General features: G+C 41.2%; 1 long non-coding RNA gene across 1 annotated transcript; it reads left to right on the top strand.

Annotated features, from left to right (window-relative positions):
* Positions 1 to 1,593: 1,593 nt before the first annotated feature.
* On the top strand, positions 1,594 to 24,350 carry LOC136854578 (uncharacterized). The gene is made up of 5 exons (XR_010857737.1): positions 1,594 to 1,711; positions 11,176 to 11,267; positions 18,280 to 18,488; positions 20,096 to 20,252; positions 21,050 to 24,350. It is a non-coding gene; the product is annotated as an uncharacterized lncRNA (long non-coding RNA).
* Positions 24,351 to 25,833: the final 1,483 nt, after the last annotated feature.

Here is a 25,833-nt window from a genome sequence, read left to right as displayed (position 1 = left end):
ATAATTACGTAGCGGAAGAAATCACATCCCTCGAAATTTCGGGGAGTGAAAAGTGGTCCCAAGAGGGCCATTTAATATCAGAGAAGGGTGAGCGATATTATTGGACAATCTCTTATCCCCAAAGAGTGGGCCAAGGTTGGACATAGGGGCAATCCATTAAATGAAATGAGTTTTTTATTTTTTCCTATGAAATCCTATGAAAGACGGTTCATTCAGTTACAGAATTAAACACTTCTGTTGGTTGTGGAAGTCTTCCTGAGGATGTAGTACAACTGGAACCTCAAAGGCTTAAGCGAAGATGCAATGCATTACTATCCTAAAGGAATTCTCCTTGTATTTTATAATTTTCTTTATTTTGATCTTTTTACTTATTAATTTGCTTGTTTATTTTTTTCTTTTCTAATGACTGATCTCTTTCTGTATTTTCCATTACCCTTTGTTTCGTCTTTCACATGAACACCATGTCTTTAGAAGCTTGAAATTGAAGTCAGTGACCACTGTGCTGTGATGGGCTTATTCCCTATGAATAGGGTCCATCTTCTAAATAATAATAATAATAATAATAATAATAATAATAATAATAATAATAATAATAATAATAATAATAAAGAACACCACATTCTTTGGAGCTCGAATCTCAAGTCAATGGCCCCTTTGGTGGGCTTATTCCATATGTATAAGGTTCGTCTACTGAATAATAATAATAATAATAATAATAATAATAATAATAATAATAAATCCTTCTGAACCCCAAAATGATGTCGTGCATAGGCTATCATAATTCCACTCAAGCGAGGGAGCTGGACATTTAATTCAATTTAATTCAGATCTTCTTTCATTTTGACCAAGTTTCTCATTGGGGACTTTTGCAAATGGCAATTTCCCCAAAACGTGAGGCAGCATCGAATGCAGGGAAGGATTTCTTGTGTGAGTGAGGGTCCGGAGAGAAAATATGATGAAAAGCAGGAGAGATTGTTGCTCGTTTCTGTGTTTTTGTTTCATTGTTATAAGTTCATCCCATGAGAGAAAACCCTTCCTTTCCTAGACATCCTCATGACACAGAAAGGATCCCTACATTAAGAGGCTAGAACCCACCTTGCAATAGAGGGTCAAATAGCTCTTGACATATAGTGGATTTCGTGATAAACATCGAAGAAGTAACAAGAAGAATCGAACAGTTCTACACCAACGAAAACAGAAAACCAGGTGACGACGATAACAAAAAAAAAAATATATATATATCTATCATCACTTATCATCGAACCGAATGCAAAGATAGATTTGAGGAAGAGAAAAAGACGACCACCAACATTATCAAGAGACGAATATTACCTAAAGCCCCTTCGAAAGGGTTAACTTATCCGTTGAAATTCATAGCTATTATCTAACCCAAAATGCTATTTCCAACAGCCATTTAAGAAAGGATTATGTAAGCTCTGTTGTCTATTTCAAATCATTCATGTGCAAGGTCATAATATATCACATTAAAACTATCATATCTATAAGATATACAGTATATTCGTTACACAAGCGAGTTTGCGGCCACGTATCTGCGCACGCATTTAATGAGTCTCAAATGGCTATTGGCTAACTGGCAACTCCATTACCTTTTAATGGAGGACGAACCACCCCACGCCAAAAGAGAAGTCTTACTTCCTTTGACTGTTATCGAACATTTATTGTGTTGAGCTGTGAAAATGGCGCATTTTAGGTAAGATGTAGTTAATGCAGGTCACTGATTGAATAATGAAAAATTATATTGATTCATAATTTATACATACTGCCTGGTTGAGACGTATTTATCGAAATAAGTTGATTTTCGTGTAGGAAGATGGAGGAACTCTGGAAGCCTCTGTTCAGAACCGGTTCGTCGTATTCCGTGGTCTGGATGTTATTTTAGCTTAAGCAATATTATAAGTAGGACATTATTGAGTTATTGACATCAGTTAATATTTTGGGACATCAGGAGGATTTCAGAGCATGAGAAGGTTTGTGATTATTTATAGATTTGGTCTGAGGTTAGCCTAATTTACTTTTTTTTGTTCCTGTGGTCTAACATCCCCACCCCACGCTCCCCATGTCACTATTCCTATATTTCACTATACAGGCATTTTATTCGCTATTATATTAATATAGTGACATTTTCACGGGAATGATAGTCTATTGGCTTAGTAATACCCTGTGTGTAGCCTAGTTGAACCTGGGCAAGAAAAAGACTTTTTTGAGAAATGTTAACCACTAAGGTTTATGATGGGGGATATAGGCCTACTCATGCCACAACGTTTAAACTGGTTTTCTTATATGTGCGCAAAGAAAGTAAAATGATTTCAAGTCTTGATTTCCCAGTAAATATAAAACGAATCTGTGTAATTAGGCTTATGAACTGCTTACTTTCTACTGTAGTTGTCAGGCATAGCAACAGATTTTGCTGCTGATTTTGGTCACCAGCCTAATTGTAAGTACCGTCTGTGAGGTTAAATCTCTATATTTAGTTCTGATGCTGTGGTTTATTCAAAAAAAGAATGTGGTTTTTGCATGACAGTCTTAACCTATTCTTTGGCTCAATGTATCTATGTTCTGGAGGCCATTCAACTTTGCAACATCTCAGTGCAGTTATATGCCAGTTGTCGAGCTGTGGAATCAGGCCTACCTGTGGACTTTCTTTGAATGTACATATCCTGGTCTGTGCAAATGCAGTCCAGTAACAGTTGATCATAGAAACTATTGTTGAATTCCTAAAATCTGTTTTATTGGGAGTTAACTCTAGTCTGTGAGGGTATATGGTGCTTACTTTTATGACTTGAGCAATTGCCCAAGTAACTGTGACACTTTTTGGCAGGTGATAGTCTTCAGTGCTGTTATTGTTGTAGTTGTGTGATGCAAGCTGGCAACCACATGTAGGCTATACCCACATGTCTCAGACATTGACCTGAACCATTGTACAGTACTCTGACCATCACAGTTATGCGTTGGAGATTCTTTGCATGAATGTAGGCTACCTACTGCATTGCTAAGAAAGAACTAGGTTTTTGGTGTTGCTACACTTCTATTGTTAGATAATAACCACCGTGTTTGAAAAAGAAGAGAATAACTTGTAAAATACTTTGTTATAAGTAATTGATATTGAGTAATACAAGTATATTATTGCCCTCTCACATCCTTGAAGCCCCTTGGAACCATGATGCTGTACAGTATATTGAATACACAGTTGCCAAAGACTGAGGTCGGACAGTGAAACCACTGTAAATTGTAAGGAATAGAGCTCATGATCAAGTGGTGTGTCATTAAAAGCAATAAACTAAAGAATTGCAGGTCAAGTTTTGTTTTTGTACACAAATGCCAAGGTTGAGTAGTCTCTTGTCTGACTTGATTGCAGATTGGTGTTGATGGGAGACCTCTCGTTTGTAAGGATGATTTAGGAGCCCAGAGGACAGACATATATCTTGGATATATGGGTGCAGTTTGAAGCATGAGGGTGGTCTTGAACTGTCTCTCAGCTGTTTTCGAGGTTCAGATCATTTGCAATGGAAGGGGAGGATAACAGGTTTTAGTGTTTATACAGTTCATCATGTTCAGTGGTTGGAGTGGCTGACTTCATTGGTATTTGCACCATAAGAAACTTCGCGTTGGGGTGTAGTGCGGTCAGTGCACCTCTCAAGGTGCACTATCGGCATTACTTGAGGTTCCTTGCAGCATCCTTTCGGGCCCTTGTACCCTGCCTCCCTTCATGTTCTCATTCTTCCATCTGATTATCCACCCTCTCCTAAAAATTATTTTGTAGTGCAGCTGCGAGGTCTTCCTCCTGTTACACTCTTTGAACCTTTATGTACTCAATTTCCCTTTCAGTGCTAAATGACTTCGTAGATCCCAGCTCTTGGCCTGTGGCCTAAATTTAATTTTTAAATAAGTAACTTACCAAGTAATTACATAGCTAACAATTTCTAATAACCGACAGCTAAAATCTGAAAATTCGTGGTAGCGAGTCTATTGTTTATTTTGGTGTAAGTAGCCAGCCCTGCCTACTTTTGGGGAAGAAGAGGAACAACATAGCAAGAAGGTTCAATTTATTTCTACTGGCTTTCGATGAAGGTTGTGAGCAGCAGCTACAGAATTTGGATTTTTGTAGGCTTTACCGGTTATTTTCCCTAGAAGACTATTGAAGTATTTTGGATTCCTTTGATTGCCTTTTGGCATTTATCTAGTCAGGTTGACCTTATTTGGACAGTTTATCGAATTTTGACTCGTTTGGACTTAGTTGTCATTTACTTTGGCGATGTCTGATGCTAGTACATTGAGCACTTTGCTGCAATACGAGATTGACTTCTGCCAAATACGATTTACATTGTGTGTACTAGTTGCAGGGGCCAAGTGTGCTCTATAGATCATAACCTGTGCTGAATGTGTTGACTGGGACCCTAGACAGTGGAAGATTTTAACTAATCACCTTTCCAAATTGGAAAAAGACAATTAGGAAAGCTAATGCTAGGAGTGACAACTTTAGCTAGTCAGCATTCCTCTAAATCTTCGTCTGGTGTTCCTTTAATTTCTGTTGTGTGTGCTAATCCCAGTCCTTCAGCTTTACAACCTCTTCCCATTCCCAGCTCTCGTACTTCCAACCCCAGTTCCATTGCCACTCTTGAAGCGAAGTTTGATCGGAAGTTTGAATTATTAATACATTCTGTGTCTCAGGTGATTCAGTTCGTCAAATTATGAACCGTGAACGTAGGATTCATAGTGAAGTGTTAGTGAAGGAGCTGGCTGTCCGTCCTGCCAACTCTTCTGGGCGAAGATCCCTGACGTACTCCCCTGCACCTGGGAGAAGTTATACTGGAGGCCCAAGGGAGGTTGGTTAGGTCTGCCCACGGGCAGTTGACCCCTCAGTTGCACCTGTTAATGATTCCCAGGTGGCGACAAAACGCCTTTCTCAGATGTGCACTGTCTTTCCTCCAGTTCCAAAGCGTCAAGTCCTGAGTGCTGACGGCAATGGCGTTTCAAGGATGAATCTAGACCACTCAAGGGGTCTGCAGTGGATGTGTCTAGCACCCCTAAGGTGCCTTGTAAGAAAGTGAAGGAGGCTGTTCCCTCTTACAGGTTTTGGGACAGTCTGGAGCATTTTTTGCCAGAAGTTTGGCCCTCCAAATGTCATGTGTTGGATCCTGATCATTCCAAATGGCGACGTATTTCATCGGAGTGCCCATTAGTGGCTGAGCTGTCCTCCATTCCAGAGCGCACTTCTTTATTAGAGCATCCTGCAGCTCCTGATGTCGCATCTAGACGCTCCTCGTCTTGCAATGTAGCGGTTTCTGTGGTATCGGCCGACCACCAGTTGACGCTGGAGCATATCGGTGCTGGATCCTCCTTTGGCGGCAGAGCTTCTGTCGACGTCAAATACAACTTCCCAAGTGCCCACTGGCTCCCGAGTGCTCTGTATCTTCCGAGTGCCGAGTGGGGCCCGATCGGCCAATGGTGATTGGTCTTGCTTCTTCACATCGTATAACAACAGCTTTTTCTTCTGCGGTGCCAGTGGTGTTAGACCCGTCTCTGGCTCCCATTCAGCAGCACGTAGACAACGTTTTGAGCTTTTGGAAACCTCAACCTCCTCCTCCGAGTGTGGTTGATCTCTTTCTCTAGCCATGTCAACCAAGGAGGAAGCTTAATATCAGGAAGAGGATACTCCTACTGCAGCATATTCAGCCCTTTTGAGCTTCCTGCTTTGCTCCGTTCCCAACTTTTTCTCTCCAGCAGCTCCTTCTCCAGTTTCGATGTTCCAGGCGAGTAATCTTCACTCTGAATCCTCCAGGCTCCCCAAATTGGTGCTTTCTACTTCAGCTAAGAAGGGCATGAATGAAGTAAAGTGTTGGTTAGCGGACAAGAGAGAACAAGGGAAGGCTGTGTTCTGTTATCCTCCTCCGTGCTTATTACAAAGGAAATACTCGTATTACGCTACCGGGAAAGTTCCCTCTCTGCGTGTGTCTGCCTCCGCCCAGGGGGACTTCTCTGGTCTCATTGAAGCCTCCTGTACATCTACCTTTTCAGTGGAGGTGATGTTCTCTTCCACTGAACTTGATCACTTGTTGAAGAACATTTTCAAAGTTTTTGAAGTTTTCAGTTTCTTGGATTGGGCAGTTGGTGCCCTGGCCAAGAAAATCCAGGACTTTCCTTCTGTTCCCATAGATTTATCTTCGGATCTTCTGGGCATACTCTCCTGTATAGACGGGAATTAGAGACACCTCTCGGGAATTAATTTCAACGTACGCTATGGGTATTTTAAAGAAGAGAGAGCTTTGGTACTCTTTTACATCCAAAGGGGTCATGTCTGCACAGAAATTGGGTCTTCTGTTCTCTCCTCGAGTGCGTGACTTCCTTTTCCCTTAGGCAGTAGTTAATGGTATTACCTCGGACTTGCAAAAGAAGTCAACACAAGATCTCCTGACCCAGTCTTCTAAACTTGCTCGAGAGAATTTTTCCTTCAGTGCTAAGTCTTCCTCTCCTGTGCAGTGCCAGTCCTTTCGAGGTGCCAGGCAAAGATTTCAGTCCAGGCCTTGTGCTAACATCTGTTTCTCCTCTAAGGCCATCAAAAAGTCTTCATCCAAACCTTCTCCCCAAAAGTGAGGAAAGTTTTCCCCATGCAGCAGTGGGTGCCAGGCTCCTCCTTTTTTGGGAAGAATGGAGCAAGAGAGGAATAGAACAATGGGTAATAGAGGTACTCAGAAACGGGTACTCTATTCCCTTCGTAGGTTATCCACCCTACCCTTAGTCAAGAAACCCATCGCATTAACCACGTATTCAAAAGGCTCGAGAAGGTTTTTGGCCCTCTTAGAGGAGTTTTCTGCTCTTCTTCAAAAAAACAAAAGTGGTAGAGGAAGTCACAGATATAGAAGTGTAGGGGTTTTACAATCGCCGTTTCGTGGTTCCGAAGTCTTCAGGAGGATGGAGACCAGTGCTGGATGTCGGTGCACTGAATGTCTTCGTACGGAAGACAAAATTCAGAATGGAGACGAATTGCTCAGTTCTTGCTTCCATTCGTCAAGGGGACTGGATGGTCTCCATAGACGTGCAAGATGCGTACTTCCATGTCCCCACACATCCAGACGTGAAGTACCTTTGCTTCGTCTTTCAGAACCAGATTTTTCAGTTCCGAGTCAATGCTTTGGGCTTTCACCGGCCCCTCAGGTTTTCACCCGCATTCTCGCTCTGATAGTGCGTTGGCTCCGTCTAGTGGGCATCAACATTGTGCTCTGTCTGGACGACTGGCTCATTCGTTCTCCCAAAAAGGAAGATTGCACAGGCAAAATTCAAAAGACACTTGCGCAAAGTATGGGACTTTTGATCAACCTTCAAAAGTCTCGGCTAATTCCATCTCAACAGGTAGTGTGTTTGGTAATGAGTCTGAATTCTCGTCTCTTCGGGCTTTTACTCCACCCAAGAGGATAAAATCCTGTCTAAAGACGATAGACGAGTTTCTCGCTCTTCAAAGGTGTTTGGCCAACAAGTGGATGAGCCTCCTAGGAACATTGACTTCCGTCGAGCAGTTTGTCTCCTTGGGGAGACTTCACATGAAGGTACGCCAGTTTTACCTGAGAGACAATTGGGACTGAAAGACATAACTGGACTTGTTTGTGATCCCAATCACCCAAAACATCAAAAAACATCTGCTTTGGTGGAGATCTGAAGACAGGCTACTAGAAGGAAGTCTCTCTTTCCTCTGAACCCCTACCTGAGCTTCTATGCAGACGTATCCGACTTGGGTTGGGGAGCAGTCTTGGAGGACAAAGAAGTCTCCAGAAAATGAACATCGGAACAGGAAACTTGGCAAATAAACTTAAAAGAACTGACTACGGTCAGTCTAGGATTGCAAGCCTTTGCCTCAGAAGTTCGAGACAAGACCTGTCCAGTACACTCGGACAATACGACTGCCCTGACCTACATAAGCAAGCAAGGGGGAACTCATCCTCCCTGTGTGAGGCAGTGTGGGACCTTCTTTTCTGGGCTCATTAAAATCAGAAAAGGATGGTAACGAGATTTGTGCAAGGCAAAATGAATGTACTAGCAGACCAGCTGAGTCAGAGCAATCAAGTGATTCCCACAGAATGTATGTTGGACCCACTAATGTGGAAGCTGTGTGGAAGGCCGACAAAAGACTGTTTGCGACCACCATAAATCTACCCCTTACACTTCATTGCTCTCCAGTTCCAGATCCTGCAACATGGGCAATGGATGCCATGCTGTTGGACTGGTCCAACAAGAGCCTGTATGCATTCCCTCCCTATGGGATGGTAAGGGAAGTGATGAACAAATTCAGGTCTCACAAGAATGCTTCGATGATTGTCATAGCTCCCATTTGGCCTCAAAAGGGAATGGTTCCTGGACCTGTTAAGTCTCTTGTCCGATTTCCCAAGACTACTTCCTCAGAAACACAAGCTTCTCAGACAACCCCATCTCAGGGGATTCCATTAGGGGTTATCTATGCTAGTTCTGGCAGGATTCAAACTATCAAGAAACTCTTCAGAGCTAGGTGCAGGAGAGAGTCTTCAGCCAGGGTCAACCAAAGCAGGTGGACTGTTTTCCGCAATTGGTGCCGAGCAAATCATGTCTCTTCTTCTAAGACATCTTTAACAGATATCACTGATAGTGTTTTGTTCCTGAGAACTAAAGGCTTGTCCTCATCCACTATCAAAGGTTATAGGGCAATGTTAGGCTCTGTATTCAGGCATAGAGGCCTAGATATTTCTTTGGATCGGGGTTTATCTGAACTTATTAAATTGTTCGATATGATGAAGCGCAAAGATTTACAGCAAGTTTCGTGGAACCTGGAAGTGGTACTTATATGGCTTTCAGGTCCACCCTTTGGGCCTGTTGACCCTGCTTTGATGAGGAACTTAACTAGGAAGACTTTATTCCTAGCAGCCTTGGCTACAGCCAAGAGAGTACCGGTAAGTGAGACCCAAGATCTGGATAGGACAATTGGTTTTGCTAACAGAGATTTGATTTGCTCCTTACTCTTGGTTTTCTCCCTAAGAACGAAATTCCAACCAAACCTTGGCCTCGTTCTTTCAGCATTAAGAACCTATCTCAGGTGGTAGCTTCGTTAGATGAAGAGAGATTCCTTTGTCTGGTAAGAGCTCTCAAGTGCTATCTCCATAAGACTGTCAAAATAAGAGGTACGTCTGATCACCTTTGGTGTTCAGTGAAGAACACCCTTTCTTTCTAAGAGATCTCATTCTTGAGTTGCATTCACAAGTGGGAGAAGAACTTCTTCCCTTTCTAAGGGTAAGAGCACATGAGATTAGAGCCGTGGCTATGCCCATGTTGTTCAGACATAATCTTTCTCTTGCCTTCATTCTCCAATCCACTTATTGGAGATGTAAGTCAGTTTTTTTGGCACATTATGTGTGTGATGTTGAAATGGTTTTTAATGATTGCAGTACCTTGGGTCCTTTGTTGGTGGCTAGCCCTTTGTTAGCCGAGTCGGTTGAGCTTCAGACTGTCATTCGATGGGCCGGAGTTCAATTCCCGCTGCCGGCTGATGAAGAGTTAGAGGAATTTATTTCTGGTGATAGAAATTCATTTCTCGCTATAATGTGGTTCGGATTCCACAATAAACTGTAGGTCCCGTTGCTAAGTAACCAGTTGGTTCTTAGCCACGTAAAAGGTCTAATCCTTCGGGCCAGCCCTAGGAGAGCTGTTAATCAGCTCAGTGGTCTGGTAAAACTAAGGTATACTTTTTTGTTGGTGGCTGGCGCAGTGTTTGGTCTCCTCTGATGGACATTGTGACATAAGTAAATTGAACCTTCTTGCTATGTTGTTCCTCTTCTTTCCCGAAAGTGGGCAGGACTGGGTACTTACACCAAAATAAACAAAAGAATCGCTACCGTGACTTATCAAATTTTAGCAGCTGGTTATTAGAAATTGCTAGCTATGTAATTACAGTACTTGGTAAGTACTGTATATATAAAACTATTTTATTATAAAATGTCATATTCCATTACAATCTAAGCAACTTCCATCATGAATTTTATGCAGATAGGATGACCTGACAAACTGTTGGCAATGATGCCTTGTTTGTTTCAATTCAGTAGTTGAGAACCTGTCTGGCTCTGCATTCAAACTTGGTTGCTGAGTACAATAGCGGGAGTTGCTTGGTGCGTCTTGTCCAGCATTCACACTTCTTGTGTGATAGTTCAGGGGAGTCTTGGGTTAGTGTCATGAGGGCTTATACCAGCCAGTGCAGTGAAGATGAAATCTATTTATGCATTGCCCTACTGTGTCCTACTGTGTTGCACTGTGGGATGAATCAGTTTAAATGACCCCATTTGGATCACTGTATTTTACAGTAATCTCTGCCCAACAATTAACTTATGGAAAAGTGAATCAAGGTTAATAGGAGAATTGTCAATTAGCCATGGCTGTAGTTGTAAAAGATTGTTTAACCAGGTAACTGAGCTGTGAACTCTCACATGGCTGTAAATGCAGGTGCCCACTCAGATTTATGTGAGTGTTCTTTGAATTATGGTCCTTCCTTTACACATGAATACTGAGGACCATAGTCATTGCATGTTAGTGTTTCATGTAGCCTAAGCAAATAAAATTAATTAATCCTTTTGTGTGACGGACAGGTCGCCCATTGTAGGGTATGAACACCTCCATGTAGGTTTTCACTATTTAAAATTAAACAGATTTATACTCTGGGAAATATACTGTACAGTTTAGCATTGACGTTTATTTGCTGGGGTAGGAATCCACAGTAGTAGTATATTGTACTTGTTGTCTACAAGTATTTAAGCATATGGAAGGATCAAGTACAGCAATCATTGTCTTCTATTAAGGCTATGAACTAAGGGGGTGGGAGTCACTTGTGTTACTACTGTATTGTAGTGGTCAAGTACATAGGCCTAGTATATCTATCAGCATGTGGTTGAATTATCAGCTGGAGCTAGAGTGGTTCTCATTCATAGTGTTGGGAAGGAGTCTCTTGTATGATTTACCAGAAATCAGTTGAATTTGATTTTGGGCTTCCTTATTATAGTTGGTATTTATACATCATTGCTTGCATGGGAGGTAGTTTTATATTAAAAAAATAGTTGAATCTGAGCCTCCTCTTTGTTTTTGGTTGTAGATTACTCAAATTTATATCTCATTTTGAATGAACTGAAAGTTTCTTTGTTTTAATTTCAGGTGACTCCCAGTGTGGTGTTGGAAGATCTTTTTGCAACTGGTGCTGTGGAATGCTGAGATGACAGATAGTGTCATAAAAAGGAGTCCCTAAGGCAAGTCTGGATTCCTTTTTTGTCTCTTTAGTACATTCTTGCCTCTGGCTGCATTTTTATTGTGAATTTAATGGCCACACACAAATTCAGAATGGTTTGAGGTGTTGTTAGTGAACTAACTTTGAAAGATTGAAAAATGCCATTCATCTGACAAATTTCAGTATTATTAGGCTGTTGGAGAAAGAATTTGTAGTAGAAGCTATACAAGGATTTTGTCATGTACTGCATTATCGAATGTGAATCTAGTATTTTATACATGAACTTACCTGTTGTTTACATATAGCTGTAATTCTCGATCTCGACAGAAAATTCAAAACTGGCGGTTCCGCTAATATATGGTCAGGTGATACGACTACCCCGCCCTCTACCGGGGTACCTGGATCCATTTCCATCAACAACTAATCATATTTTCTCTGTCGGGGCTGGCGACTAGTCGTCTGCTCCTCTTCAGGAAATTCATCGGTGCTTTTCGACTTTTCTTTGGTGAAGTACCCACTTTTGTTGACGGTTCTGGCTTGTTTTTGGCTTTGGTTGAGATTTTTCTAGATATGTCTGATTCGGGATCTCAAATTAGATATTGCGGGGGTTGTAAAACTCGGAATGTCTCAGTCTAACATAGACCCTCACTCTTCTTGCACTAACTGTAGAGGGAAATTGTGCACAAATTTGATAGATGTGATGAGTGTTTGTCTTTGTCTGTGCTTGATTGGCAAAAGTTGGCTAAATATCAGGCAAAATTAAGTGAAGATAGGGCACGTAAGGCTTCGGCCAGAAGTTCCTCCCAGAGTAGGAGTAGTATTGCCTCTTGTTCTGTTCCTGTTACCCCTCCTGTTCTGTTCCTGTTACCCCTCCTGTTCCTATTCCTGCCCCAGAACCTGTTGTTTCCGAACCCACTACCGTGTCAGACCTTCGGGCAGAATTTGACGGTAAGATTTTGGCTCTTTTCTCTGCGATAGAGAAGATTGGCCAGGATGTGAGTGCGATGTCTAAACATCGAAGTGTTGCAGTGATAGTGTTGTGGAGGAGGTGACTGTTCGTCCCCCCCTCGCGCTCCTAGGTCTAGGGCTCTGTCCGGCTCCCAGGGCTCAGGGGAGAAGACATGCCGAAAGTCAGAAGGGAGGCGAGTGGGGTCTGCTCACGAGCAGTTGCTCCCTCTAACAGTCCTGTTGTGTCCCAGGCTGTTGCAGCTCGCCATAGTAAAAGCAATGCGGAAGTGTCTTCTTGTGCTTCTGTTTCGTCGAGGAGGAGTTGGAAGCAGTCAGAGTCTAGTAGGCCGCTGAAGAGACGCAGAGCTTCCTCTCCAGGTCAAGTTCCTATCAAGAAACTTCTTCGTGCGTTCTCCTCTTCCGTCATGTAGCTTTTGGGATAGCCCAGAGATCTCTTCTTCTTCAGGCAGTCCGGATGTGCGTTCTACGGATCGTAAGCGAGCGCCTGATCCTCCTGTTAGCATGCAAGTAGCGGCTTCCTTCCCGTTGGATCCCAAGTTGGCTTTTATGCCTCCGGTTCCTGCCAACCTTTCGCAAAAGGACAAATTGGACAAGATTTTGAGACTTTTCGAAGGTTTTAAAGCACCAGCACTTCAGGATCCTTCTGCAACTGAGGCCCGGTCTCTGCTCCCGCCACGCACCTGGCGCGCCGCTCGCGCGCCTGGCACCGCTTCCGATCGCGCTCCTGGCACCGCTCCGATCGCGCTCCTGGCACCACTTCCGCCCGCACCTGCCGCACTCCCGATGCTACTTTGGCGCTTGGTGCTCTCCACAGCACGCTTCCAAGGCGCACAACGTTTGCGCTTCTGGCGCTACCGTGGTTTTTGGCACCTCTTTGGCTCTCGGATCTTCTAAGGCTCCTGACTCTTCTCAAGCTCATGTTTCGGATACGCTTGACGCAGGTCGGGCACATGGCCCCTCGGTGACGTTCTGCGACACTCAAGAGGATAACGCAAGTTTGGCTCCCGGATACGTTTCTATCCGCGGTGCTCCAACTGCTTCAGAGATCTCTCCCCAGTTTCCGATGTTTCGAAGTAGATGATGTTCCGTCTGCTCTACGTCCATCTTTAAGCATCTCTTTACAACTTTTTGAAGAACATTTTCAAGAAGACTTTGCTCCAGCTACCCTTCTGTCTCCAACTATGCAGTTTGCCAAGGATTTTAAACCTCCATCCTCTAGATTTCTGAAGCTGGTCCTGTCTGTTTCGGCGAAAAGAGCTCTCCGAAGGCAAGAAGAATGGTTGAGCATGAAAGATCTCAGGTAAAACTTCTTTCTGTTTCCCCCCCTCACAACTGTCTTTTTAAGTCTCGTTCATGGTATGAGACTGGAGAAGTCTTTTCCTTGGGAGACGCTGCCTCCTCTCAAGGGGATTTCTCCAGCCTGTGGATTCTGCCCGTTGCTCAGCTTTTTCTTCGTCCAAAGTCGGCTTCGTCTTCGGAAATTGACCATCTGGTGAAGAGTTCCTATAGGATCTTGGAGATCTTTTCTTTTATTGATTGGTCTATAGGAGACTTGAGCAGGAAGGTGAAAGTCTGTGATCTTCCCCCCAAGACTGCTAAGGATCTTGATGCTATTTTGGCCTGCCTGGACAAGGCCATCACGGACGGAACGTCAGAAATTGCCTTTGTGACTGCTACAGGCATTTTGAAGAAGAGAGCACATTGGATTTCGTTTGTCGCGAGAGGAGTCTCCAGGAACCAGAAATCTGCTCTACTTTTTGCTCCTTTGTTTAAGGAATCCCTTTTTCCCACCACGTTAGTTAGGGAAATTTCGGAGGCTCTCAAGGGAAGTCTACTCAAGACCTACTGGCTCACTCTTCGAAAAGACCCAGGTTTTCGACTTCTCCAGTAGTACCCAAGCCTTCTTTCCCTGTATCCTCTAGGCCTTCTCGGGTACTCCTTCTCGGCCCTTTTCCCGTGCTAGAGGAAGAGGAAAATTTCTTCTCATCCCCAGAAATCTAGGGTACCAACCGATGAGTTCAAGGTCCTTCATGCGACGGTCGGAGCCAGACTAAAGACGTTCTGGCAAGTTTGGGAGGCCAAGGGAGCAGAACCCTGGGTGATCAACGTTCTGAGAGAAGGCTACACCATTCCCTTCTCAGAAAGTCCTCCTTTAAAGTCTTCGCCAGTAGACTTCAACGTATCATCCAGGGACTCAGAGAAACTTATGGTGTTGGAGGAGGAAGTTACTTCCTCCTTCAGAAGGAGCCATAGAAGCAGTCCTCGAACCTTCATCTCCGGGGTACTACAACCGTCTGTTTCTGGTTCCAAAATCGTCAGGAGGATGAAGACCAGTCCTCGACGTAAGCGCCTGAACAAATTTGTGCTTCAAACACCATTCAAGATGGAAACCACGCAGTCGGTCATCAATTCCCTGCAGGAAGGAGACTAGATGGTGTCCCTCGATCTCCAGGACGCATACTTTCATGTCCCTATCCATCCGAGATCAAGGAAATTCCTACGGTTTGTGTTGAGAGGCAGGACTTTTCAATTCAGGGCTCTTTGCTTCGGCCTATCAACAGCCCCACAAGTTTTCACAAGGACGATGGCTCCAATTGCGAAATGGCTTCACTTAGAGGGAATTCACATATCCCTTTACCTCGACGACTGGCTGATCCGGTCTCCGTCAAAAGGCCAATGCATGAAGGACCTACAAAGGACCCTTTCTCTTACCGACGAATTGGGACTCATAGTAAATCTTCCAAAGTCGCAACTCTCTCCATCTCAAGACTTGACTTATTTGGGAGTTCGGATGAACTCAGTTCTTTTTCAGGTTTTTCCGACTTCACAAAGGATCGAGAAATGCCTGCTGAAAGTGAGATACCTGATGGCAGCCAAGACTTGTTCTGCCAAGGAATGGATGAGCCTTTTAGGCACCCTCTCATCGCTAGAGATGTTCATCAGTCTGGGAGGCTACACATGAGACCTCTTCAGTTCTTCCTACAGCAGACCTGGAACAGGAAGAAAGACGTGATTCGTTTGTTTTTCCTCTATCCACTGAGTAAAGCAAGGCCTGTCGTGGTGGAACGACAGGAGCAAACTAGAACGAGGTTTGTCGTTGAGACAGAGGAACCCAGACCTGATGTTGTTCTCCGACGCTTCAGCAGGTCACTCCAGGTCATTCCGACGGAATGGACCCTCCACCAGAAAGTTTGCCAAGGCCTGTGGAAGGTTTGGGGAACTCCCATGCTAGACCTGTTTGCAACGAGGGAAAACCGCAGACTACCTCTCTTTTGCTCTCCTGTTCCAGACCCAGAAGCATTAGCGGTGGATGCCATGCTCCTGGACTGGTCGGGTCTCTTCCTTTATGCATTCCCTCCCTTCAGGATGCTGGGAGAAGTCTTGAAAAAGTTTCGAGCACACAAAGATGTGTCAATGATCCTAATAGCTCCATGGTGGCCAGGAAGATCATGGTTTCCAGAGCTACTGGAGAAAGTAGTGGATTGGCCAAGGAGGTTGCCATTCAGACCAGACCTTCTGTGCCAGTTGCACAGCAGAAAGTTCCACAGGAACCCGTCAGATCTAAATCTGACAGGGTTCAGACTCTCGAGCGACTCTACAGGAGGAGGCTTCTCTAGAAGAGTGGCGCAGGCAATGGCTAGATCAACCAGGCCCTCGTCTACAAAGGTCTATCAAGCGAAGTGGAAGCGCTTCAGGGAGTGGTGCTCTGAGTCTGGAGTGTCTTCCACTTCTACGACTCTAAGCCAGGTGGCGGATTTTCTTTTGTTTCTGCACAAGGAGAAGAAATTGGCTCAGCACGATTAAGGGGGTATAGGAGTATGCTGGCGGCAGTTTTCAGGAATAGAGGTATAGACCTTTCCTCGGACAAAGGATATTGCAGAACTCCTTAAATCCTTTGCTACCACTAAAGGCAAATCTCTTCGTGTACCGCATTACCATATATGCAGTACAGGTGTATATATCATTACCCAATCGTATGGACTGTACTGTACTGTAACTAGTGTAAAATCTCACTTGGAATACTGATTGAAAAATACACAGTAAACAGTAATGCAATGGTATGTACAGTTATACTTCACCAATTATACTGCGCAATGTCCATCTGTCACTTTTATGTCATTGAGCATATTACCTGGGAAAATAGATTTAACAGCTTATAGATACCTGTGTTTAGGCCAGCTTACTTGAAGGCATGTTTCCCATATGCTAAGTGGACACAGTATGATCTTAGCTCTGTGTTTCCATTGGCAAGTGCAACTTCATTATGCACCCTTGCCAGTAGTGTGGTTTAGTACGTAGGGAGTGTTGTATAGAGAAAGTTGCAATCAAGACCTGTGGCAGAGGGGGAAGTGCTAATGATTTAGGTGTTGCTGTATTGAATACTGGTATTCTTTGATGGGAATGTGTATGGATGTTGGTCAGGAATGGAGTGGAATGTAAAATTTCGGCCAGAGGCCAATCGCTGGGACCTCTGATGAGGTTACTCAGCGCTGAAAGGAAAATTGAGAGTAAAAAGGTCTGAAAGGTGCAACAAGAAAACCTTGCAGTTGCACTGTGAAACGAGAGTTGAGAGGGTGGAAAGTAAACTGGAAGAAAGAGAAAATAAACAGAGGTACAGTAAAAGGAATGGAAGGGGTCAAAGCTAGGGGCCAATGGGACACTGCAAAGAACCTTAAGTAATGCCTACAGTGCACTGCATGAGGTACACTGACGGCACTATCCCCCTACAGGAGATGTTTGTAAGGAAGAGGTTGAGGTATACAAAGTTCTCACACCTTGTGAAGAGTAACTTTGTTACAATGTAGCACATTTACCAAGAATGCTGTACTGTTGACATGTATGACTCTGTCCCTGATCTTTAATTATAGCATACAGCACTCCTAGGCCTGTTATATTCATGGTTAACAGTCTCCTTGTATTTTATGAATTAAATTTTTAGCTACTGCATTTACTTATTGATTTACTAATTTAATTTTTTTCTTTTAATAACTGATCTCTTCTTTCTGTATTCCCTAGTACCTTTTCATACCTATATTAAATGAACACCATATTCTTTGGAGGCTTGAGTTTGAAGTCAGTGGCCCCCATGGGCTTGTTCTATATAAATAGGTGTTTATCTTCTGGATAATAATAATAATAATAATAATAATAATAATAATAATAATAATAATAATAATAAACCACATAGCAAGCGAATGTCCAGTGCTTGCACAGAACCAAACAAAAAAAAAAGGGCATGGTTCAGTAGCAAAAGCCCTCCATTAGAGCCTGTGCAAGAAACACCAGCTAGCCTGCGGTAATTGGCGGTACAAACACCAACCTGAGGGAGTGATAGAAAATGATCAGGCAGAGATCCCCTGGGACTCTGGTATCAGAACAGAGGGTGGTATGTGCCAATAGACGAGACATGACATTGATTGACAAAATCAAGAATTATCACTCATTGATGTCGCAGAAATGATGGGACACAGAGTAGATGAGAAAGAGAAAAAATTGATAAGTATCAAGACCTAAAAATAGAAATAAGAAGGATATGGGATAAGTCAGTGGAAATTGTACCCATAATCATAGGAACACTAGGCACGATCCCAAGTTCCCTGAAAAGGAATCTGGAAAAATTAGATGCTGAAGTAGTTCCTGGACTCATTCAGAAGTGTGTGCTATGAGAAACAGCGCACATAGTGAGAAAAGTGATGGACTCCTAAGGAGGCAGGATGCAACCCAGAATCCCACGCTGTAAAAACCACCCAGTGGAATAGGTTGACTGTGATAGACAAAAAATAAAAATAAATAAAAATAATAATAATAATAATGATAGGATCTGTTCGAGTCATGTTTATTTCACAAGATTCTAGTCTCCAGTATACTTGCACATATGTGTTTTAGTTGATACTTTCATAAAATGGATGTGCTTAACTTTCAAGTGCTTTGAAGACCTACTGTGTACTTTTCATGGTTTATGTATGTTGATTTGCCAAAGTCTAGCGTGAACAAATAAGTATGTTTATATTGTTTTTTGTTGATATGTGTATTGCATTGTACTGACCAAGACGCACTTTTTCCAGGACACTTACGGAGCGGATGTGATACAATGCTTTCGAGTGAAATAGTTTGAGAAGATGCATCAAGGCAACAGACCCCTGAACTTAAGGATGGCAATGGGTATGAAGATGATGATGGTAGATTGAAGGCACATCTTCATGTTGACCTTGGCCTGGTACAGAGCTGCACTGTAGACGAAGGGTCATGGGGTATTTCAGTCCTGATTCATCAGGTTAGTGTGGCTGGGATTTCTTACATGGAAATGACACATGTGATGTTGAGTGGGTTTTGTGTTGCAAAACATTGTATAATATGCTAAGTACATGGATGTGTTTTGTATACATTACCTAGAAAGAAGGCTTAAAGGATATCAAAGAACTAATAAAGGAAGAAAGTATGGCTACAGTACAGTACAGAAACTAAGTACATAACAGTATTATGTACTGTACATATGAGCAGTGTATGAACTGTCTTCTATGTGATAGTGAAGTTATTCCATAAGGAACATTTCTTTCATGAAATTTGTATGCAATATTTTCATTCTTTGCAAATGATAAATGCAGATTGTTTATGAAGGTACATCAAGTTATCACACATCGATTTGACAAAAAATCGTGAGTTAAAAATGAAAATAGGGGTGGAAACTAATTGTACCATAATAGCTTTAAGATTCAGAATGGTGCTAGTTGAAATCTATATGTCAAACAGTTACTAGTTATGACTAAACCCTAAACCATTAGTTCTCAATGTTGAGTAGAAGTCACATATAACAGTACACTGTACCTCAAATGATTGAATCTGTTTGGAACTTGGGTAACTAAAAGGTGTATAAAAGACCATCACATGATAGAGGATAACACTCATTTGGTATGTAATACCAAATGAGTGTCACAGTTGCTGAAGACCAGGGTGTGATGAAAAAACTGAGAATTACCCCATATAACTTTTCAGATACTGTACTTTGAAAAATGGCCCAGTCAATATCATTCTCGGCTAGCACTGTGCTGGGCCCGCGTTCGATTCTCCGGCCGGCCAATGAAGAATTAGCGGAATTTATTTCTGGTGATAGAAATTTATTTCTCGGTATAATGTGGTTCGGATTCCACAATAAACTGTAGGTCCCGTTGCTAGGTAACCAACTGGTTCTTAGCCACGTAAAATAAGTCTAATCCTTTCTCTTTGACTTTATCAAGAACTTGGTTAACTTTGAATAATTTCACCCATTTCATGGATTCTGTTAGTTTCTCCATCATTGCTATTTGGCAAGAAATGCTTCTTTATGAGAGTGCTCATACGTCCTGCCTAAACTTGACAATATATCTGTGATGGAAAAGTACAAGAATCGCCTATAAAATTAGAGGTGAAGAAATTTTGTTTAAAATTTGTACAGTATAGTTTCATGTAGCTACTGCAAAAGAGATGGTATTCATGGCTGTTCTGTTTGAGGAAGAAAATTAAACAATATTGTTGAACAAGATGTCAGCAAAACAGTTTAAACTGCACTGAGAGGGAAAGTCAAGTTGTTCAGGTACTGAGGCTCCCCACATAGTGGGAAACACTCAGTTGATAGAACAGTTGCCCTCAGGTCTTTCTTCCATTCAAACATGCCTGTAAATGCTCCTTTTGGGGAATAGGCAGAAGTATAGCAAGTAGTTTGTTTATTATAATCATCATTGTTTGGATAGTTATCAACAGAACACAAATTTTACTTTGTTAGAAGAGGTTTTACAAAACAAAAGTAGTTTTGAAAGGTTCAGCAGTTTTATCATTAATGATTTAAGAGAAGTGTTGCAGATTACAATTCAGATATTGAATAATCATTCATTTCTTTTGTAACAGGTCCCTGTGGGAGAGACAAGATATAAACAACAATTGCTGACATGTTTGAGATGAAGCAAAAGTACAATATAATTGGATGTATACAAAATGCTGTCATGTAAGAGATCTTCGAGAAATGAAGATGGAAAAGTTGGATCAATAAGATGAAATTGTGTTGGTAAGAGAGAGAGTCAGTTGAATAGTAATGCAGGGACTATACAGTATAGGAACTTGAGGCAAAAAGGGAATTGGTTTGCTCCAACTAAGGGGTCCAGAGCAGATGCTGAATCAAGAACTCTGAGGGTTGGCAATATGGGAGGCACAGTAACTGCCAAAGGCATTAACATGATATAATCACTGAGATTCATTTTAACTTGTATCTGACTGCATAGTCCTTATTCCACCATAGGCATTTCTCTCTCTCTCTCTCTCTCTCTCTCTCTCTCTCTCTCTCTCTCTCTCTCTCTCCCCAAGTAACACAATACCAACTACTACTACATGGTTTTTCTGTTGAATTTTCAACAAAATTTTAATAACAAAGTGTCTTTCAGAGCACTGTGAGACTGTTAAGTGAACTCTTTGGTGTTGTCAGTTTATTCTAATGGTAATAATAATATGAGTCAAGGATGGTGAGGACTTTATGCCTTAGTTTCAGAGAGCAGAAGTCATTGTGAATGAATAGCAAAATATTTTTTTCTTATAAACAGTTACTGTATTATCTAGAGGGCATAATGTTAAGTCATAGAAGTGTATGATGAAAGTGTCAGTTGCAGTAAGGGACAGTAGAAGAGGTTGAGTTGGCAAATGTGACATGGGTAGTTATAAAGAGAACTAAATGGTCTGGTAAAGCAGTGAAGGAGTGATATCAGTTGCCATTTATGTCAACTGTTTATTGGAGGTTTGTAGAAAATGATTTGCAGTGTGGTGTAAAAATGACTGTCTTATATCTGATACTACATGAGGACTACATTCCAGGTGCCGAGTTTTCAGTGCAACAAAATTCTACAAGCAAGTACATCTGCCATCTGCTACGCATTCATCAAAGTTTTTCCACTGCTTGATTTTTCGTTTGTTTTATAGCAATTTTCTCTGCTTAGCAATGTGTTGGAGTATACTGTATATTCATATGAATTGTAAATCCTTTATTTTTACTTGTGCCTTAGCATCAATGTTGGCCTACAAATGGGGTAATTGAGATGACTAGCCAAGTGATGTTAAAAGTGTGTTTGTTTGTGTGGCCTTCTCTCAAGAAAGACCCCCCCCCCTTATTAGATGCTTGCTCTGACCTCCTCGGTCCCATTTGCACGTGACTTTTATAGAGTGCTGATTGGAGTGTGTTCTTCATCACTTCACTCACTTCACTCGTTATTGTGATGATTTGTTCATTGCCATTAAAACCTGTGTTGATTAAATTTTGATGAGCTATTTGTGTTTGCAGTGTGTTCATGTTGGCACAGCTGGTAGGTGTTTCTGACCTGTTAAGTATTCAGGTATATAAAATGAAGGATATCTATCTGTTGTCTTTCTGACTCCTCAAGTGTCTTGGGACTCATCTTTGATACATGCTGGAACTGCAAAGTAAATACACATGGTTCTGCCAATGACTGCTTTATGATGGTACATTCATGAACAAAGATTGGTAAAAGTAGAACAACTATGGTCTTGGTGACAGCAAGAGCAGTGCAACAGGTAAACAGTAGGCAGTGCAAAGGCCATCAGGTAGTATCTTGTTTTTAAAAAAGGTTTTTATTGTAAATCCGTTATACATAGGGAAAATAGGCTTTATTTGCGACAGAAGAGTTCTGGAAACCTTGCTGATATCTCTAACATACTGACATTGTTCTTATGTACTACAGCCACTTAGTTGTTTATTTGTTTTTTCCCTGTTTTTTCTTTGAAGGAATATGATGTAATTGTTCACTGCCTGTCTGCGCAAAGCATGTTTATGACTGTTGTCCTTGATTTCTCCAGATGGTGGATATTGACTGTTAAAAAGCAGACACTGGAGTGGGTTCAGCCTAGTATTGTATGAATGATTTGGGTTGGCAGTGGAAGTTGCTTAGTATAACTGTATGTGAGTAAAATCAAAGTATCAGCCAATTGCATATTATTTCTTTCATCGTCGTACGTTGCCTGGTAAAAGAAATGTTTTTGTAGTGCCCACTAGGTCAGCTTCCAGATAGGAAGAAGGCTCCCCGCAAAAATTGAAAGAGGAAGGGATGGCAGGACTTTTTTCCCTTCATAGCTGCTGTTTACAGATGCATGGTTGGTCCCAGTGACAGGATGATTGCGAAGGTTCAGTAGTCTGAGAGAAGTCTTAGAAGTGGACTTGTTGGTCATTCTTCAAATGAAATGGATCCCTGGTTCCATTTGAAGCATTATCCTGTTTGCATCATTTTGGATGCTTTACTGTCTTAACCACTGGGGAGAATGGAATCTGGTGATCTACCTGAACCCCTGTTGAAGTATGGAATGGTCTTCCTGCCATTGTCAGTTTGGAAATTGCAATAACAGGGGATATAATGCTCCCATAAAATGCCATGCACATTGCTGTATTAGTTCTGACTTTGGTTGTCAATGGATGTTTCATTTATTTCTTACTCTTGTTTACTTTTATATTTCCATATCTCCAATCTCTTATTTCAAATAAATACTTTCGGCTCTCTGGAAGTTTACTTCGCAGATAAATAATCTGTAAGACTTAATGAAAATGTTCGCTCACCTTCAGTAATGTTAAGTTGTCTTATTTTCTAATCATTGTACTACAATAATTAGAAAGAAATGGTTTATATTGCTGTATTCTTGCTGAATATGAAAAGAATTTTATGTTTCACTGGTACAAAGCTCTTTGTCTTTGTCCCTGTTCTTTCTCCTTGCTTTCTTTCCTTTAGATAATTCTCTCCCTTATATATGTCCTGTTTTCTTCCATGTTTCATAAATTTATATTTGTATCGCTGGGAGTGCCTTCATCTCAGTTCTCCGACTGGTGTATATCTTGTGTCTGCAGATTCGAGGAAGGAGACCATTGATAGACAAAATGGGAAGACAGTGTGGAACTTCCCTACCCTGTGGAGGCCACACCAATTAGTATAACCATCAGATTGATCTGTATAGTATTAACTTTCCTGATTGCTTAGGCACAAGCGAAAATAATGTTTGTTTTCATGAAACTGTGACAAGTACGATTTTCAGATTAAATTGGTGTTTTTAAATACTTTTGTGCAGCTGCTATATTTTTAAAATCCATTCATGTGTTTTGCATTGTCATGGCAAAAAGGATAAGTAATTACTTTGGCTGTCTGAGCATAATTGTGATTGCTCTTCTTTATAGGATTAATGGAGTAAGAATGTGTTTGTTGCAACTCTTAGCCCACAAGTAGGCATATAGTTGTCAGGCAGTTTACTAAATAACTAAATGTACCTCACGGTCGTGGATGCACATTAAAAAAAAAAGCTAAGCAAATTGGCAATAATGTATATGTAGCTAACAGTTTACGTGCAGTAATTGTTTAATTTCAGCCTTGTCTCATTACTCCAGGTATGTTCTGTAAGAAGTAAAAGTTAAGAGAGAGAATTTCAGTTATATATGAGTAATTTAGATTACAGTAACTCAGTGCAAATATTAAGTGCAGTAAATCATAGAAAGTTAGTGCTTCAGTCTCGAAATTTTAACGAGTTAGAAATGGTTTAGAGGAAATTTGATTGGTAAAGAAGGCTCTTGGCTCTGTAGCAAATGTAAAACTCTATTTCTGGTGCTTATTTGCAAAAGAAAGAGTTTGGTGTGTTTTGCCATGATTAGATTTGAAGGAAGTGTTAGATGTGTCCATGAGAGGGAAAACATACAAATGCTGTGCCATCATTATTCTAGATGTGCAACAACTTATTATGCCATACAGTAGGTTTGATTTTTTAAAAATTCATTTATACTTGTTGAATGATATATTTTGCCCATAGTAAGAAAACATTTTGGGAAAACCTCTTAGAATAAAGAATTGAGGACTTTTTAAGATATTATTTCTTTTAAACTTTTGAATGCTAAATACTGTTGTCATAAAACCAGATTAAGACAAAAGACAACCAATTGCTTTTGTCAGGTTTCAGTAGAGTTTTCCCCATTTTCTCTTCCTGTTTGTACTTCTACGCTGTAGAGCCATCAGTGCACCCCACATAGTGCCTTGTAGGCATTACTTAAGGTTCTTTGTAGTGTCCCATCAACCCCTAGCTGGAATCCGTTTAATTCCTTCTACTGTATCTCAGTTCATATGTTTCTTCTATCTTACTTTCCACCCTCTCCTAATTTTTTCTAAAGTGCAACTGCAAGGTTTTCCTCTTGTTACAACTTTAAAACTTTTTTACTCACAATTTCTCTTTCATTGCTGAATGACCTCATATAGGGCCCAGCGCTTGGCATTTGGCCTAAATAGCCTGAATTACTGTATGATCCAGGTCCTCAAATATCTTCAGCTTCACTGCTCTCACATTTAGCATTTTTACTTCTCTCTCCTTTTCATCTTGATGATTTTATCACCTCTTTTCCAGCCTGTCCACATTTCTTCTATGTTCTCAGTTCGGGAAAGATAGTCTGAACCCAGACTAGCCCCAAAGCTCAATTTTTCATCATGTCTTATAAATTTCTCCGCCATTTCCTTTCGTTGTGTCCCCTTTTGCTGTTTACAGTAGTGAAGGTCTTGGATAGGCATTGTAAATTCATACTCTTCTTTCCAGTATTCCTTTAATCTCTTGACATTTGAGCCAGATTATGGCTCATATTATTCGGGATGAATCTTAGCTACTGTTAAAGATAGCTTATATCTCCTCTCTGATAGGCGAGGAGGCATAAGCTATCTTTAACAGTAGGTAAGTATCCAATTAATAGATTTTATTAAGAAAATTTGTATTTTCTGTCATGATTACTTTCTCAGTTCCAACCTCACAGCATAATCAGTCTCAAAGCTAACTTAACTTCCTCTCTGCTTTGCATTATGCTCCATGTTGAGGTACTTCACTCCTCACACCATTGTACAGTGCAACAGTCTCTCTGAGGACTAATGTACTTTAGCAGGGTTTAAGCTCATGCAGTTACCTCTGTATTATTATTATTATTATTATTATTATTATTATTATTATTATTATTATTATTATTATTATTATTATTATTATTATTATTATTATTATTATTATACTGAAGATAAACCCCTATTCGTATGGAACAATCCCACAGGGGCCATTGACTTGAAATTCAAGCTTCCAAAGAATATGGTAATCGTTTAAAAGAAGTTATAGAAGATGATAACATGAAAATTCCATGTATTCTGCTCAATTATTAAATAACTACAGTACATAGTTCTCCAGCTGGTTTGAACAAGCTGTGTCGTATGGTGTTGCCTTATATCTTCAGATATCACATTCTCTGTTAGCTCTTTTATCTTGTCAATATCCTTCAGTTAATGTTCATTCTCTTCATTCAAAAAATCTTATTGTGCTGCTGCCATTCTTTTATTTTTTCATATATCCTTTCATTCTGCTTTCTTTCATTTTGCATTTCATTTGTCTTTGCTCATCCAGGTTTCTGTTCAAGCATATATATTTTTTTTCATTCTCGCCTCATCATCATCATCATCATAATCATCTTTGTCTTCTGGGCACCACCCTCCTTCCCTGACATGAGGTGCCCTATACTCCTTACTCAGGTTCTTTGTAGCGTCCCTTCGGCCGCCAGCTACAACCCCTTTCATTCCTTTGACTGTATGTCACCTCAT

The sequence above is a fragment of the Macrobrachium rosenbergii genome, chromosome 3 (genome assembly GCF_040412425.1).
Source record: "Macrobrachium rosenbergii isolate ZJJX-2024 chromosome 3, ASM4041242v1, whole genome shotgun sequence".
Classification (NCBI taxonomy): Eukaryota; Metazoa; Arthropoda; class Malacostraca; order Decapoda; family Palaemonidae; genus Macrobrachium; species Macrobrachium rosenbergii.
This window is presented reverse-complemented; position numbering and strand designations above follow the sequence as displayed.